The sequence below is a fragment of the Chiloscyllium punctatum genome, chromosome 20 (assembly GCF_047496795.1).
Source record: "Chiloscyllium punctatum isolate Juve2018m chromosome 20, sChiPun1.3, whole genome shotgun sequence".
Classification (NCBI taxonomy): domain Eukaryota; kingdom Metazoa; phylum Chordata; class Chondrichthyes; order Orectolobiformes; family Hemiscylliidae; genus Chiloscyllium; species Chiloscyllium punctatum.
Genome location: NC_092758.1, coordinates 53,242,970 through 53,257,290, shown reverse-complemented (window position 1 = coordinate 53,257,290; position 14,321 = coordinate 53,242,970). Strand labels below are relative to the sequence as shown.

Genomic DNA, 14,321 nt, shown 5'->3' with positions numbered 1-14,321 from the left:
CTGATCTTGGTAAGTGGAACATATCTGCTTTGAATCTTGTGTTACTATGCAAATAAAATACAAAAGCATGATGTACTAAAAGCAACAAAATACTGGAGATAGTGTTCTGAGTGTCAAATATTTTAGAACATCAAAAAAGTGCTAAGACCTACTTACAATATCAGCAGGGATCATTAATTGAGAAAGCTAGGTGAGGAATCAAAAATAATAGGGCAATATAGCATCAGGGTTGATAAGGATTGGGGAGACAAGAGAGAAATCAAGAAGTTGGGATTAAAAGCATGTACCTTTCTGTTGAAGGAAAATAATCTGAGAAAGGTAAGGCGGTACATTGTTTGCAGGAGGGAAAAGGAGTTAGACTAAAAGGTAGGTGAAAATTTATCTTGGCTAATGCCATTCTGACATTTGGAAGCATTACCCATGATTAATCTCTTCAGGAGTACAATGAGGTTACATTTCAATAGAATGGTGTGGAGGAATAGGGTCTTTTGGAGCTTCAGACCAACCCAAGCTATTTCAATGATTAATTTTTAAGTGAACAAGTAAACAGCCGTGCCAGTAACTGAATTCAATACACTCAAGAAATAAATCAATAAACCATGAGTAAACTCTCATTTCATTTTGGGAAAAATCATCTTCAGAACTGCAAGTTTCTACTCAAATATATTTGCATTTCTCCAAATATAAAATCTTTATAAATTAGCATCATTCAATCGTGTCACAAAATATAACTTTCTTCGAAAATCGGTTCTGCCTTACAGAACATTCCTCGATTTATATCTTAGTAAGGTCTCACGGAAAATAAGGATTTGCATCACTGCCCTGTCCTCCATCTGTGAACGACAGTGGATACCAGGCACTGATAGCTTGGGGACGCTCCATGAGCATGGGTCACACACACTCTGTGTCCACAAACATTAGTATCCAACATGTATCTAAGAATCCACACAGCACGTCTGCATTTGCAGATTGCTTCTGCATTTTAATGCTGCAATTTAGGCTGTACTTGTAACTATCCCGATGAAGGGCTTTTGCCTGAAACGTCGATTTTCCTGTTCCTCAGATGCTGCCTGACCTGCTGTGCTTTTCCAGCACCACTCTAAACTTGACTCTGATCTTCAGCATCTGCAGTACCCACTTTCGCCTGTTATCTTTGTGGTGCTGCAGCAAGAACACTGAGCAATCAGGGACATGCAACAAGCTCAAAGTTTGGAATAAACTGCACCCTTGAGCCTTTGACTTGCTATTATAATGCACAGTCTGTGGTCATCTATTTGTTCACAGCATTCCTGCCATACATTGCCCTGCCTTTGCGTGCTTTGCCTCCTCGGCCCCTGGTATAAGTTCATTTTACTACTGTCTTGTCATACCTTTAGCATAGACATAAAGCGAGAAAGCTTGTCAGCAGGTCTCAGTCACATCAAGGGGAATGGTCTTTGCTTAGGGAATCTAGCACGATAAGTCAAAGGTGGCCTCTGGTACTAACCCAAGGGCTTGGATACAAACAGCAACTTGGGAGTGGGGGTGGTCAGAGTCAGGTTTCTGACCTCATAAAGGCCGAGGAGATTGTTGGGCAGTTCGCCACTGGTTTTGCCCTATAAGGTCTGTTTTCCTCCTGAAATGAATGAAAAGTTGATATTACAGGAAATGGAATTTGGTGGCAGAGCTATTACTGTTGATGCGGTGGGGAGGTGTCCTGTGTGAGTGAGTAAGCAGCACAGAGGGCATGCAGACTTCGTGCTGTTAGGAGGAGGGAGAGTGAGTGGGGAAGGTGTTACAGGTAATAGGGAGAACAGTAGGGAGTGTTGCTGGGTGGTGGGTACAGTAGCAGAGATAGAGTGAGCATGAGGTGTTGGAGAGAAGATGGTGTCACTTACACTGTGAAGTGGAGAAGGACATTGACCATCATGCTACAATGTGAGGCATTCTTCCCGATGCCTGAGATTCAGTTAACCCGGGTGGCAACCTGAGACTAGACTGGGACGATCTGCTGTCATGGCCTCCACTGTTGGTCCTGGAGAAGGTAGAAGTGAGACAGCCATGTCCAGCTGGACATCCAGATCCCTGTCTGCAAAGTGGGGCCCCAATTATACCCCTGTCTGCCATGTCAGGGCAAATGTCAGGAACCATGCAGGATAACTCTGGACTGATAGTGCTTGTCTGGCTGCAAACAGGCTTTAAAGTTGGCATGGGTGCAAGAGACACCAGTGCATTCTGATATATCGGCTGAGCACCAAGTTGTTCAGGGATTGGATTATGGTTAAATGGGACAGAAATCACATGTGAATGATAGCACAGGACAGTAGGTAATTTATCAGGGGGTTTGGTAAGATAGGCCAAAAAAACGTTCCTTCACAGCGACAAGCCCTCCAATTTGAAAACATAAGGTTCAGCTCTTGTGTTTCAGCTGGAAATAAACAAGGAAGCCACTTGCTTATTCTCACCTCACATTCCTCGATGTTGAATAACATGTGGAGGGATCATTGCATACAGCATACTTTAGTTGAGAAATTTCATTTTCTATCGCCAAGAAGTGGAGATATTACCACTGTTGTCCAAGCCCTGAATGATATAACTACCAGATTGAACTTGTGGCAAATGGTGAATCATCAATACAGGGAGTGGAGGAAGCTGCTTGATCTTCTTCTCACCAGTAGGTTGTATCCATCCATGCTAGCAGTGATAGTACTGCTTACCATACAGTTCTTACAGAGATGATTCAGTTTTAGCATTGATGACATCTTTCATTATGTTACATTTCCGTATTAATATCTGAATGCTTGAACTGTTCAGAGAACAGTATGATTTAATTTTGCATATTGAAACACACCAGCAACACTATCTGATCATATTCTACTGGCAATTTGGATCAGATAAGTGTTGAATTCAGGGAATCATAGAATTCCTACAGTGTGGAATTAGGCCATTCAGCCCCTCCTAAGAGCATCCCACCCAGACACACTCACCTACTCTAGCTCAGTAATCCTGCATTTCCCATGACTAATCCACTTAGCCTGAACATCCCTGGACACTATTGGCAATTTAGCATGGCCAGTCCACCTAACCTGCACATCTTTGGATTCTGGGAGGAAACCAGAGCACCCAGAGGAAACTCATGCAGACACGGGGAGAATGTGCAATCTCCACACAGACAGTCATCCAAGGATGAAATCAAACCCAGGTCCTTAGTGCTGTGAGGCAACAGAGTTCAAGATCCTCGCTCCATGCTTGCAGCAATGCGCCGGCACCTAACCTCTCTCCAGTCAGCCCTGCCTCAGCTGAGGGCCACACTCTCTCAGAATTGCAAAGGACCCACTCTGTACTACATCCTCAGGAGAATTCATACTCTCAAGAAACAGTATTTCAATTCTGTCTCAAACATCAAAAACTGTAAGTACAACAAACTTTTATCCAACCCACCTCCATAACCAGCGCTCCTCAAACATTCCAGAAGATTCCCCTAGCCTCAGAACCTATTCCACCATTAGCCACACGGCTGATGCACCTACCACTCCCACGCAGATTGATGATGTCACTTCCGTCCCCATCATGGCCACTCCCACAATCACTTCCACCCCTCACAATTCCTCATGCATCACACCTGACACCACTTCTGCCCTTCATATCATCGCTGATGCCACATGCTCAGTGATTTCCGCCACCCCTACTGCCGTGGTCACTACCACTTCCGCCCCCACCAGCGCCACTCACCTGCATTCTGCTGACTGCCCCCCACAGACCCCACTGTCACTATCCCCACCCCCCAGAACCCCAAGGGGAAAACTACCCCTGCTCATGACTCCACCCCCATTCCCCCCACCATCATACCCACTCCAGTTACAGCCCCCACTCCCAGCTCTACACCCACACCAGATCCCAGCTCCCAGCCCTGCCGAGTTTTCCCCATCCCCCCAGACCTCCCCCTCACTGAGGACGAATGATCAGTCCTCAGCAAAGGACTCACCTTCATCCCCCTCCGTCCACGCATCAATGAATTTAATACACGCCGTGACGTTGAACAATTCTTCCATCACCTCCACCTCCGAGCTTACTTTCACAATCAGGACTCCCGCCCACCTTCCGAGGACCCCTTCGCCCACCTCCAACACACTGCATCCACCTGGACACCCAGCGCTGGCCTATTACCTGCCCTCGACCTCTTCATTTCCAACTGCCGCCGGGACATTAACCGCCTCAAACTGTCTACCTCCCTCCCCCACTCCAACCTCTCACCCTCACAACACGCAGCCCTCCAATCCCTCTGCTCCAATCCCAACCTCACCATCAAGCCAGCGGATAAAGGGGGCGCAGTGGTAGTCTGGCGCACTGACCTCTACACCGCTGAAGCCAAACGTCAACTCGAGGACACCTCTTCCTACTGCCCCCTCGACCATGACCCCACCTCCCATCACCAAACCATCATCTCCCAGACCATACAGAACCTCATCACCTCAGGAGATCTCCCACCCACAGCTTCCAACCTCATAGTCCGGGAACCCCACACTGCCTGGTTCTACCTTCTTCCCAAAATCCACAAGCCTGACCACCCTGGCCAACCCATTGTCTCAGCATGCTCCTGCCCCACTGAACTCATCTCTACATACCTCGACACTGTCCTATCCCCCCTAGTCCAGGAACTCTCCACATACATTCGAGACACTACCCACGCCCTCCACCTCCTCCAAGACTTCCGTTTCCCTGGCCCCCAATGCCTCATCTTCACCATGGATATCCAATCCCTCTACACCTCCATCCGCCATGACCAGGGCCTCCAAGCCCTCCATTTTTTCCTCTCCAAATGTCCCCAACAGTACCCTTCCACTGACACTCTCATTCATTTGGCCGAACTGGTCCTCACCCTTAACAATTTCTCCTTTGAATCCTCCCACTTCCTCCAGACCAAAGGCGTAGCCATGGGCACACGTATGGGCCCCAGCTATGCCTGTCTCTTTGTTGGCTATGTAGAGCAGTTGATCTTCTGTAATTACACCGGCACCACTCCCCACCTCTTCCTCTGCTACATTGATGAATGCATTGGCGCCACCTCGTGCTCCCGCGAGGAGGTTGAGCAATTCATCAACTTCACCAACACATTCCACCCTGACCTTAAATTTACCTGGACCTTCTCTGACACCTCCCTCCCCTTCCTGGACCTCTCCATCTCCATTAATGATGACCGACTTGACACTGACATTTTTTACAAACCCACTGGCTCCCACAGCTACCTGGATTACACCTCTTCCCACCCTACCTCTTGCAAAAATGCCATCCCGTATTCCCAATTCCTCTGCCTCCGCCGGATCTGCTCCCAGAAGGACCAGTTCGACCACAGAACACACCAGATGCCCTCCTTCTTTAGAGACCGTAATTTCCCTTCCCACGTGGTTAAAGATGCCCTCCAATGCATCTCGTCTACATCCCGCACCCCCGCCCTCAGACCCCACCCCTCCAACCATAACAAGGACAGAACGCCCCTGGTGCTCACCTTCCACCCTACCAACCTTCGCATAAACCAAATCATCCGCCGACATTTCCACCACCTCCAAACAGACCCCACCACCAGGGATATATTTCCCTCCCCACCCCTTTCCGCCTTCCGCAAAGACCGTTCCCTCCGCGACTACCTGGTCAGGTCCACGCCACCAAACAACCCACCCTCCAATCCTGGCACTTTCCCCTGCCACCGCAGGAACTGTAAAACCTGCGCCCACACCTCCTCCCTGACCTCTATCCAAGGCCCTAAAGGAGCCTTCCACATCCATCATAGTTTTACTTGCACATCCACTAATATCATTTATTGTATCCGTTGCTCCCGATGCGGTCTCCTCTACATTGGGGAGACTGGGCGCCTCCTAGCAGAGCGCTTTAGGGAACATCTCCGGGACACCCACACCAATCAACCACACTGCCCCGTGGCCCAATATTTCAACTCCCCCTCCCACTCTGCCGAGGACATGGAGGTCCTGGGCCTCCTTTACCGCCGCTCCCACACCACCAGACGCCTGGAGGAAGAACGCCTCATTTTCCGCCTCGGAACACTTCAACCTCAGGGCATCAATGTGGACTTCAACAGTTTCCTCATTTCCCCTTCCCGCACCTCACCCTAGTTCTAAACTTCCAGCTCAGTAACTGTCCCCATGACTTGTCCGGACTTGTCCTACCTGCCTATCTCCTTTTCCACCTATCCACTCCACTCTCTCCTCCCTGACCTATCACCTTCATCCCCTCCCCCACTCACCCATTGTACTCTATGCTACTTTCTCCCCACCCCCGCCCTCCTCTAGCTTATCTCTCCACGCTTCAGGCTCACTGCCTTTATTCCTGATGAAGGGCTTTTGCCTGAAACGTCGATTTCGAAGCTACTTGGATGCTGCCTGAACTGTTGTGCTCTTCCAGCACCACTAATCCAGAATCTGGTTTCCAGCATCTGCAGTCATTGTTTTTACCAACAGAGTTAACCGCTGAGGCAATGTGCCACCTAATTCTTGCCACTTGAATGTCTTGCTCCACCCAGTTTCCTGTCTCATCTTGCTGAAACTTTCAACTGTACGACCATCGTATTTTAGAAACTTTTCAATCAGAATAAGAAAGCTTTCCCTAGGTATGGTCTTGATAGCTTATTTGCAGATGCAGGTGGTCAGTGAAATTGGTTATGGCTAGAATTTTGCATACTTTAGTCATAAGATTTAACAAGTCTCAGTTTTGGTCTGACAATAAGGATGAACTAGCCCAGTGAGGCTAATTAAGTAGCAAGGCTGTGCTATTAATAATTTTAGTCAGCCTCTGATAAACTGCAGAGTTTGGGTAGCTTATTGGACATGATATGTGTATTGGCTTAGTCTCAAGAAGGGCAACATAATAATCATGCTTGTAGAATTTCTTGTTATATTTGCTGATGGCAAAGTTAATCCAAGTATTCTATTTCCAGTATTCATTATTGCTTACTAAACTAAATGATACATTTATATGCTTATTTGAAAACTACTAAGTATTCTCATTCACAGTACACATCAACCCTTTCAAAAGACTTTAAACTATAAACAAGTTCTGTCACAGATGTAATAGTGACATATATTGGTGCTTACCTTTTATAAAATAATATCTATGTTGGTTAACCTGGAATGGTTGGTGTGCAAACAGAGTGATTCAATTCCCACACTAGCAGAGGTCACCATGAAGGCCCTAACTTCTCAGTGTTGCTCCTTGCCTGAGTCTTTATGCCATTCAGGTCAAACACATCACCAGTCATCACTCTCTGATGAGAGAGCAGTCCTATGGTCCTTGGGGGCGACAGCAATTTTGTGGGATTACAGAATAATATAGCAACAAATGGCAGCCGATAATGCTCATGTCAGCTCTTTTGGCAGAGTTGTTTAAACTATCCCCATCTCCTTCTCTTTCCCCATAACTTCATTCTATTTTTCTTCGAAGTATTTATCTTTTGAATCTTACTAATGAATCAATTTCCAGCACCATTTTGTGCAGTGAATTCCAGTTTGCCGCAACTTGCTGTGTTTTCAAAAAGCTCCCTCATGTCGCCTCCTATTTTGAACAAAGAAAATTTACAGCCCAGGAACAGGCCCTTCAGCCCTCCAAGCCTGAGCCGATCCAAATGTATTGTCTAAACTTGTCGGTCAATTCCTAAGCATCTGTATCGCTCTACTCCCTACCTACTCATGCATCTGTCCAAACGCATTTTAAATGAATCTTCCGTACCTGCCTCAACCACCTCTGCTGGCAACACGTTCCAGACGCCCACCACCCTCTGCGTGAAGTACTTGCCGTGTGTATCCCCCTTAAACGTTCCACATCTCACCTTGAAAGCATGACCTCGCGTTATTGAATCCTTCACCCTGGGAGAAAGCTTGTCTCTATCCACCCTGTCTATACCCTTCATGATTTTATAAATCTCAATCAGGGCCCCCCTCAATCTCCTTTTCTCTAATGAAAAGAAACCTAACTTACTCAACCTCTCTTCATAGCTAGCACCTCCCATACCAGGCAACATCCTCGTAAATCTTCTCTGCACCCTCTCCAAAGTGTCCACATCTTTTTGGTGGCGACCAGAACTGTACACAGTATTCTAAATGTGACCGAACCAATGTCTTGTACAATGTTAACATGACTTGCCAGCTCTTATACTCAATACCCCGTCCAATGAAGGCAAGCATACTATATGCCTTCTTGACCACTCTATCCACCTATGCAGCAACCTTCAGGGGACAATGGACCTGCACTCCCAGATCTCTCTGCCCATCAACTTTTCCCAAGGCTCTTCCATTCATTGTATAATTCGCTCTAGAATTAGACTTGCCTAAACACATCACCTCACATTTATCTGGATTGAAATCCATCTGCCATTTTTCCGCCCAACTCTCCAGTCGATCGATATCCTCCTGTATTCTTTGACAGTCCCTTATGCTTTCTGCTACTCCACCAATCTTCATGTCATCTGCAAACTTGCTGATCGTACCAACAGTGCTCTCTTCCAGATCATTATATATATATATATATATATATATATATTACAAACAACAGTGGCCCCAATTCTGACCCCTGTGGAACACCACTGGTCACCTTACTCCATTTTGAGAAACTCCCTTCAACTATTACTCTCTGACTCCTGTTGCTCATCCAGTTCTTTATCCACCTAGCTAGAACACCGTGCACACCATATGATTTCACTTTCTCCATTAGTCTATATGGGGAACCTTATCAAATGCCTTACTAAAGTCCATGTATATGACATCAACAGCCCTTCCTTCATCTACCAACTTGGTCATTTCCTCGAAGAATTCTATTAAGTTGGTAAGGCACGCACAAAACCATGTTGCCTAGCACTGATAAGCCCATTCTTTTCTAAATATATATAGATCCTATGCCTCAGTATCTTCTCCAGCAACTTTCCCACCATCGACGTCAGGCTCACTGTTCTGTAGTTACCAGTGTGGTCTGTAGTTATGTTGTACAGGGGGACAACATAAGTCATTCTCAATCTGTAGCTTCTAGTTACCTATCACTCTGCCACCGGAAATCAGAAGCATTCAGGAATTTGAAGAATTTTATTAAATCTCTTACTTGAAAACTACTAAGCATTCTTATTCACAGAACACGTGTACCCTTCAAAAGACTACAAGCTATATTGAGAGAGGCAAGAGAAGACATTGCTGGGGCCTTGACCAAGTTCCTTATATCCTCATTAGTCTTTGGAGACATCCTGGATGACTGGTGAGTAGTTAATGTTATTCATCTGTTCAAGGCAATGGGCTGAGAAGTAGCAGATGGTGTTTAATTCAGATAAATGTGAGGTGCTGCATTTTGGAAAAGCAAATCTTAGTAGGACTTATACACTTAATGGAGAAAGTGAGGATTGCAGATGCTGGAGATCAGAGCTGAAAATGTGTTGCTGGAAAAGCGCAGCAGGTCAGGCAGCATCCAAGGAGCAGGAGAATTGATGTTTCGGACATGAGACCTTCTTCAGGAATGAGGAGAGTGTGCCAAGCAGGCTAAGATAAAAGGTAGGGAGGAGGGACTTGGGGGAGGGGTGTTGGGAATGCGATAGGTGGAAGGAGGTTAAGGTGAGGGTGATAGGCTGGAGTGGGAGTGGGGACGGAGAGGTCAGGAAGAAGATTGCAGGTTAGGAAGGTGGTGCTGAGTTCGAGGGTTGGGACTAACACAAGGTGGGGGGTGGGGAATGAGGACTCTGGAGAAATCTGAGCTCATCCCTTGTGGTTGGAGGGTTCCTAGGCGGAAGATGAGGCACTCTTCCTCCAGCTGTGGTGTTGCTATGATCTGGCGATGGAGGAGTCCAAGAACCTGCATGTCCTTGATGGAGTGGGAGGGGGAGTTGAAGTGTTGAGGCACAGGGTGTTGGGTTGGTTGGTTCGGATGTCCCAGAGGTGTTCTCTGAAACGTTCCACAAGTAGGCAGCCTGCCTCTCCAATATAGAGGAGGCTACATCGGGTCCAGCGGATGCAGTAAATGCTGTGTGTGGAGGTGCAGGTGAATTTGTGATGGATATGGAAGGATCCCTTGGGGCCTTGGAGGGAAGTAAGGGGGGAGGTGTGGGCGCAAGTTTTGCATTTCTTGCGGTTGCAGGGGAAGGTGCCGGGAGTGGAGGTTGGATTGGTGGGGGGTGTGGACCTGACAAGGGAGTCACGGAGGGAGTGGTCTTTTCGGAACACTGATAGGGGAGGGGAGGGAAATATATCCGTGGTGGTGGGGTCCGTTTGGAGGTGGTGGAAATGACAACGGATGATACGATGTATACGGAGGTTGGTGGGGTGGTAGATGAGGACCAGTGGCGTTCTGTCCTGGTGGCGGTTGGAGGGGTGGGGCTCATGGGCGGAGGAGCGGGAAGTGGAGGAGATGCGTTGGAGAGCATCGTCAATCGCTTCTGGGGGGAAATTCCGGTCTTTGAAGAAGGAGGCCATCTGGGTGGTACGGTTTTGGAACTGGTCCTCCTGGGAGCAGATGCGGCGGAGATGAAGGAATTGGGAATATGGGATGGCATTTTTACAGGGGGCAGGGTGGGAGGAGGTGTAGTCTAGGTAGCTGTGGAAGTCGGTCGGTTTATAGTAAATGTCCGTGTTGATTCAGTTGTCCGAGATAGAAATGGAGCGGTCTCGGAAGGCGAGGGAGGTGTCTGAGATGTTCCAGGTAAATTTGGGGTGGAATGTGTTGGTAAAGTGGATGAACTGTTCAACCTCCTCGTGGGAGCACGAGGCAACACCGATACAGTCATCGATGTAGCAGACGTAATGGTGGGGGGTGGTGCCAGTGTAGCTGCGGAAGATGAACTGTTCCACATATCCCTACGAAGAGGCAGGCATAGCTGGGGCCCATGTGGGTGCCCATGGCTACTCCCTTGGTTTGGAGGAAGTGGGAGGATTGGAAAGAGATGTTGTTCAGAGTGAGAACAAGTTCAGTCAGTCGAAGGAGGGTGTCAGTGGAAGGGTACTGGTTGGTACGGCGGGAAAGGAAGAAGCGGAGGGTTTTGAGGCCTTCGTGATGGGGGATGGAGGTGTATAGGGACTGGATGTCCAGAGTGAAGATAAGGCGTTGGGGACCGGGGAAGCGAAAATCAGGGAGGAGGTGGAGACCTCTCCAATCGCCACCAGGACAGAACCCCACTGGTCTTCAACTACCACCCCACCAACCTCCATATACATCGTATCATCCGTCGTCATTTCCCCCACCTCCAAACGGACCCCAGCACCAAGGATATATTTCCCTCCCCTCCCCTATCAGGGTTCCAAAAAGACCACTCCCTCTGTGACTCCCTTGTCAGGTCCACACCAACCCAACCTCCACTCCCGGCACCTTCCCCTGCAACCGCAAGAAATGCAAAACCTGCGCCCACACCTCCCCCCTTACTTCCCTCCAAGGCCCCAAGGGATCCTTCCATATCCATCACAAATTCACCTGTACCTCCACACACATCATTTACTGCATCCGCTGGACCCAATGTGGCCTCCTCTATATTGGAGAGACAGGCCGCCTACTTGCGGAACGTTTCAGAGAACACCTCTGGGATACCCGAACCAACCAACCCAACCACCCCGTGGCTCAACACTTCAACTCCCCCTCCCACTCCACCAAGGACATGCAGGTCCTTGGACTCCTCCATCGCCAGATCATAACAACACGACGGCTGGAGGAAGAGTGCCTCATCTTCCGCCTAGGAGCCCTCCAACCACAAGGGATGAACTCAGATTTCTCCAGTTTCCTCATTTTCCCTCCCCCCACCTTGTGTCAGTCCCAACCCTCGCACTCAGCATCATCTTCCTTACCTGCAATTTTCTTCCTGACCTCTCCGCCCCCACTCCCACTCCGGCCTATAACCCTCACCTTAACCTCCTTCCACCTATCGCATTTCCAACGTCCCTCCCCCAACTCCCTCCTCCCTACCTTTTATCTTAGCCTGCTTGGCACACTCTCCTCATTCCTGAAGAAAGGCTAATGCCCGAAACGTCGATTCTCCTGCTCCTTGGATGCTGCCTGACCAGCTGTGCTTTTCCAGGAACACATTTTCAGCTTATACACTTAATGGTCAGGTCCTAGGGAGTGTTGCTGAACAAAGACACCTTGGAGTGCAGGTTCACAGCTCCTCGAAAGTGGAGTCACAGTTGGATAGGATAATGAAGAAGGTGTTTGCTAAGCTTTCCTTTATTGGTCAGAGTATTGAATACAAGAGTTGGAAGGCCATCCGAAGGACGTTGCGAAACTTGAAAGGGTTCAGAAAAGATTTATAAGGATGTTGCCAGGTTTGGAGGATTTGAGTTACAGGGAGAGGCTGTTTTCCCTGAAGCATCGGAGGCTGAGAGGTGATCTTATAAAGGATTAGAAAAGCATGAGGGGCATGGATAGGATAAATAAACAAAGTCTCTTCCCTGGGGTGGGGGAGTTCAGAACTAGAGGGCATAGGTTTGGGTGAGAGGGTAAAGATTAAAAAGACCTAAGAGGCAACAATTTCACACAGAGGTGTTACGTGTGGAATGAGCTGCCAGAGGAAGTGGTGAAGACGAGTACAATTGCAACATTTAACAGGCATCTGAATGGGTATATGAATAGGAATGGTTTGGAGGGATATGGGGTGGGTGCTGGCAGGTGGGACTAGATTGGGTTGTGAAATCTGGTTGGCATAGATGAGTTGAACCGAAGGATCTGTTTCCATGCTGTACATCTCTATGACTCTACGACTCTAAGAAGGGAAATAGAGATAATCCAGGAAACGATAGAACGGTGAGTCTCACGTTAGTGATTGGGGAGCTACTGGAGAGAATTGTTGGGAATAGGATTTACGTGCATTTGGAAAAGCATGGCCTAATTAGAAATAGTCAGCATGACTTTGTGTAGAGCAGATCATGTTATATTAACATGATTAAATTTTTTGAAGAGGTGACAAAGGTGATCGATGACGGTAGAACAGTAGATGTTGTCTACATGGTTTTCAGTAAGGCTTTCAACAAGGTTCCTCATGATAGGCACTTCCACACAATTAAGGTGCATGGGATCCATTGTGACTTGGCTGCATGGATTCAGAATTGGCTTGCCCATAGGCTGGAGATCTGTGACTAGCGGTGTTCTGCAGGGATCCATACTGGGACCTCTGGTGTTTGTGATATATATATTTTATATGTATATATAAATGACTTGGATGAAAATGTAGATGGGTGGGTTAATAAGTTTCCAGAGGATACAAGGATTGGTAGAGTTGTGTATAGTGTAGAAGGTTGTCGAAGGATACAACAGAGTATAGATCAGCTACAGATATGAGCGGAGAAATGGCAGATGGTGTTTAATCTAGATATGTGTGAGGTGCTGCAGTCTAGGAGATCAAATGTTAAGGACCCTGAACAGCATTGATATACAGATGGATCTTGGAGTTCAAGTCCATAGCTCCCTGAAAGTGGCTGTGCAAGTAGATAAGGTTGTAAAGAAGGTGTATAGCATGCTTGCCTTTATTGGTCGAGGAATTGAGTGCAAGAGTCAGGATCGAGAGTGTGGTTCTGGAAAAGCACAGTAGGTCAGGCAGCATTCGAGGAGCAGGAAAATTGACATTTTGGGCAAAAGCCCTTCATCGGGAATTCATTCATTCCTGATGAAGGGCTTTTGTCCGAAACATCGATTTTCCTGCTCCTTGGATACTGCCTGACCTGCTGTGCTTTTCCAGCACCACACTCTCGACTCTAATCTCCAGCATCTGCAAGAGTTAGGATGTCATGTTGCAGCTTTATGAGACTTTGTTAGGCCATAGTTAGATTCATTCAATTCTGGTTGTGTCATGGAGAAAAATATGGAGAATCACCAGGAGATGCAGAAAGTTCTTCAAGAAGTAGGTCTTTTATTTGCAAACATAAAACCGTGACAGTGAGAAAGCAGATTCTCGATTGCCCACAAACCTCAGGGTCTGTGGATTTTTATAATTTTTTTAATCATGTTTCTGTTAGCTTATCAGCATGTCCAACTACATTAATCAAAGTACCTCACTCTAGCTACACAATAAACCGGTGATGTTAGTTCCCATTATCTCTTTAGTTGTACATTCTACTTAATGTTATTCTAATGTCACGGTTACATATTTATTGCTAACTCTGCTACAGTGACCTTCTATTTCAGACTAACCTGTCATGATAGATATTTAGCTATTCCATTTATTACAATAGTCTCCTGTCTCAAGCTGACTCTACTAACTATTAATTAGATATTTTAATATCATGTCCCAAATATTTATGGTCCCAATCCTGTCATAATAACACTTAACAGAGAAACTTGTTTTATTACTTGCGTTATCTCATCTCGCCATAGTGACCTTTCAG

At 47.1% G+C, this 14,321-nt stretch overlaps 1 protein-coding gene across 2 annotated transcripts in view; it reads left to right on the top strand.

Moving 5' to 3' along the window:
* LOC140492132 (complexin-2) overlaps window positions 1-14,321 on the top strand; it is a 328,358-nt gene that overhangs the window by 56,122 nt on the left and 257,915 nt on the right. The window contains exon 2 of one of the 2 annotated variants that reach the window (XM_072590923.1): window positions 9,109-9,228. The exons of the other annotated variant lie outside the window; for it this stretch is intronic. The gene's annotated coding sequence lies outside the window, so the exon portion shown is untranslated. The remainder of the gene's footprint in view (window positions 1-9,108; window positions 9,229-14,321) is intronic. 2 annotated transcript variants of the gene reach the window in all.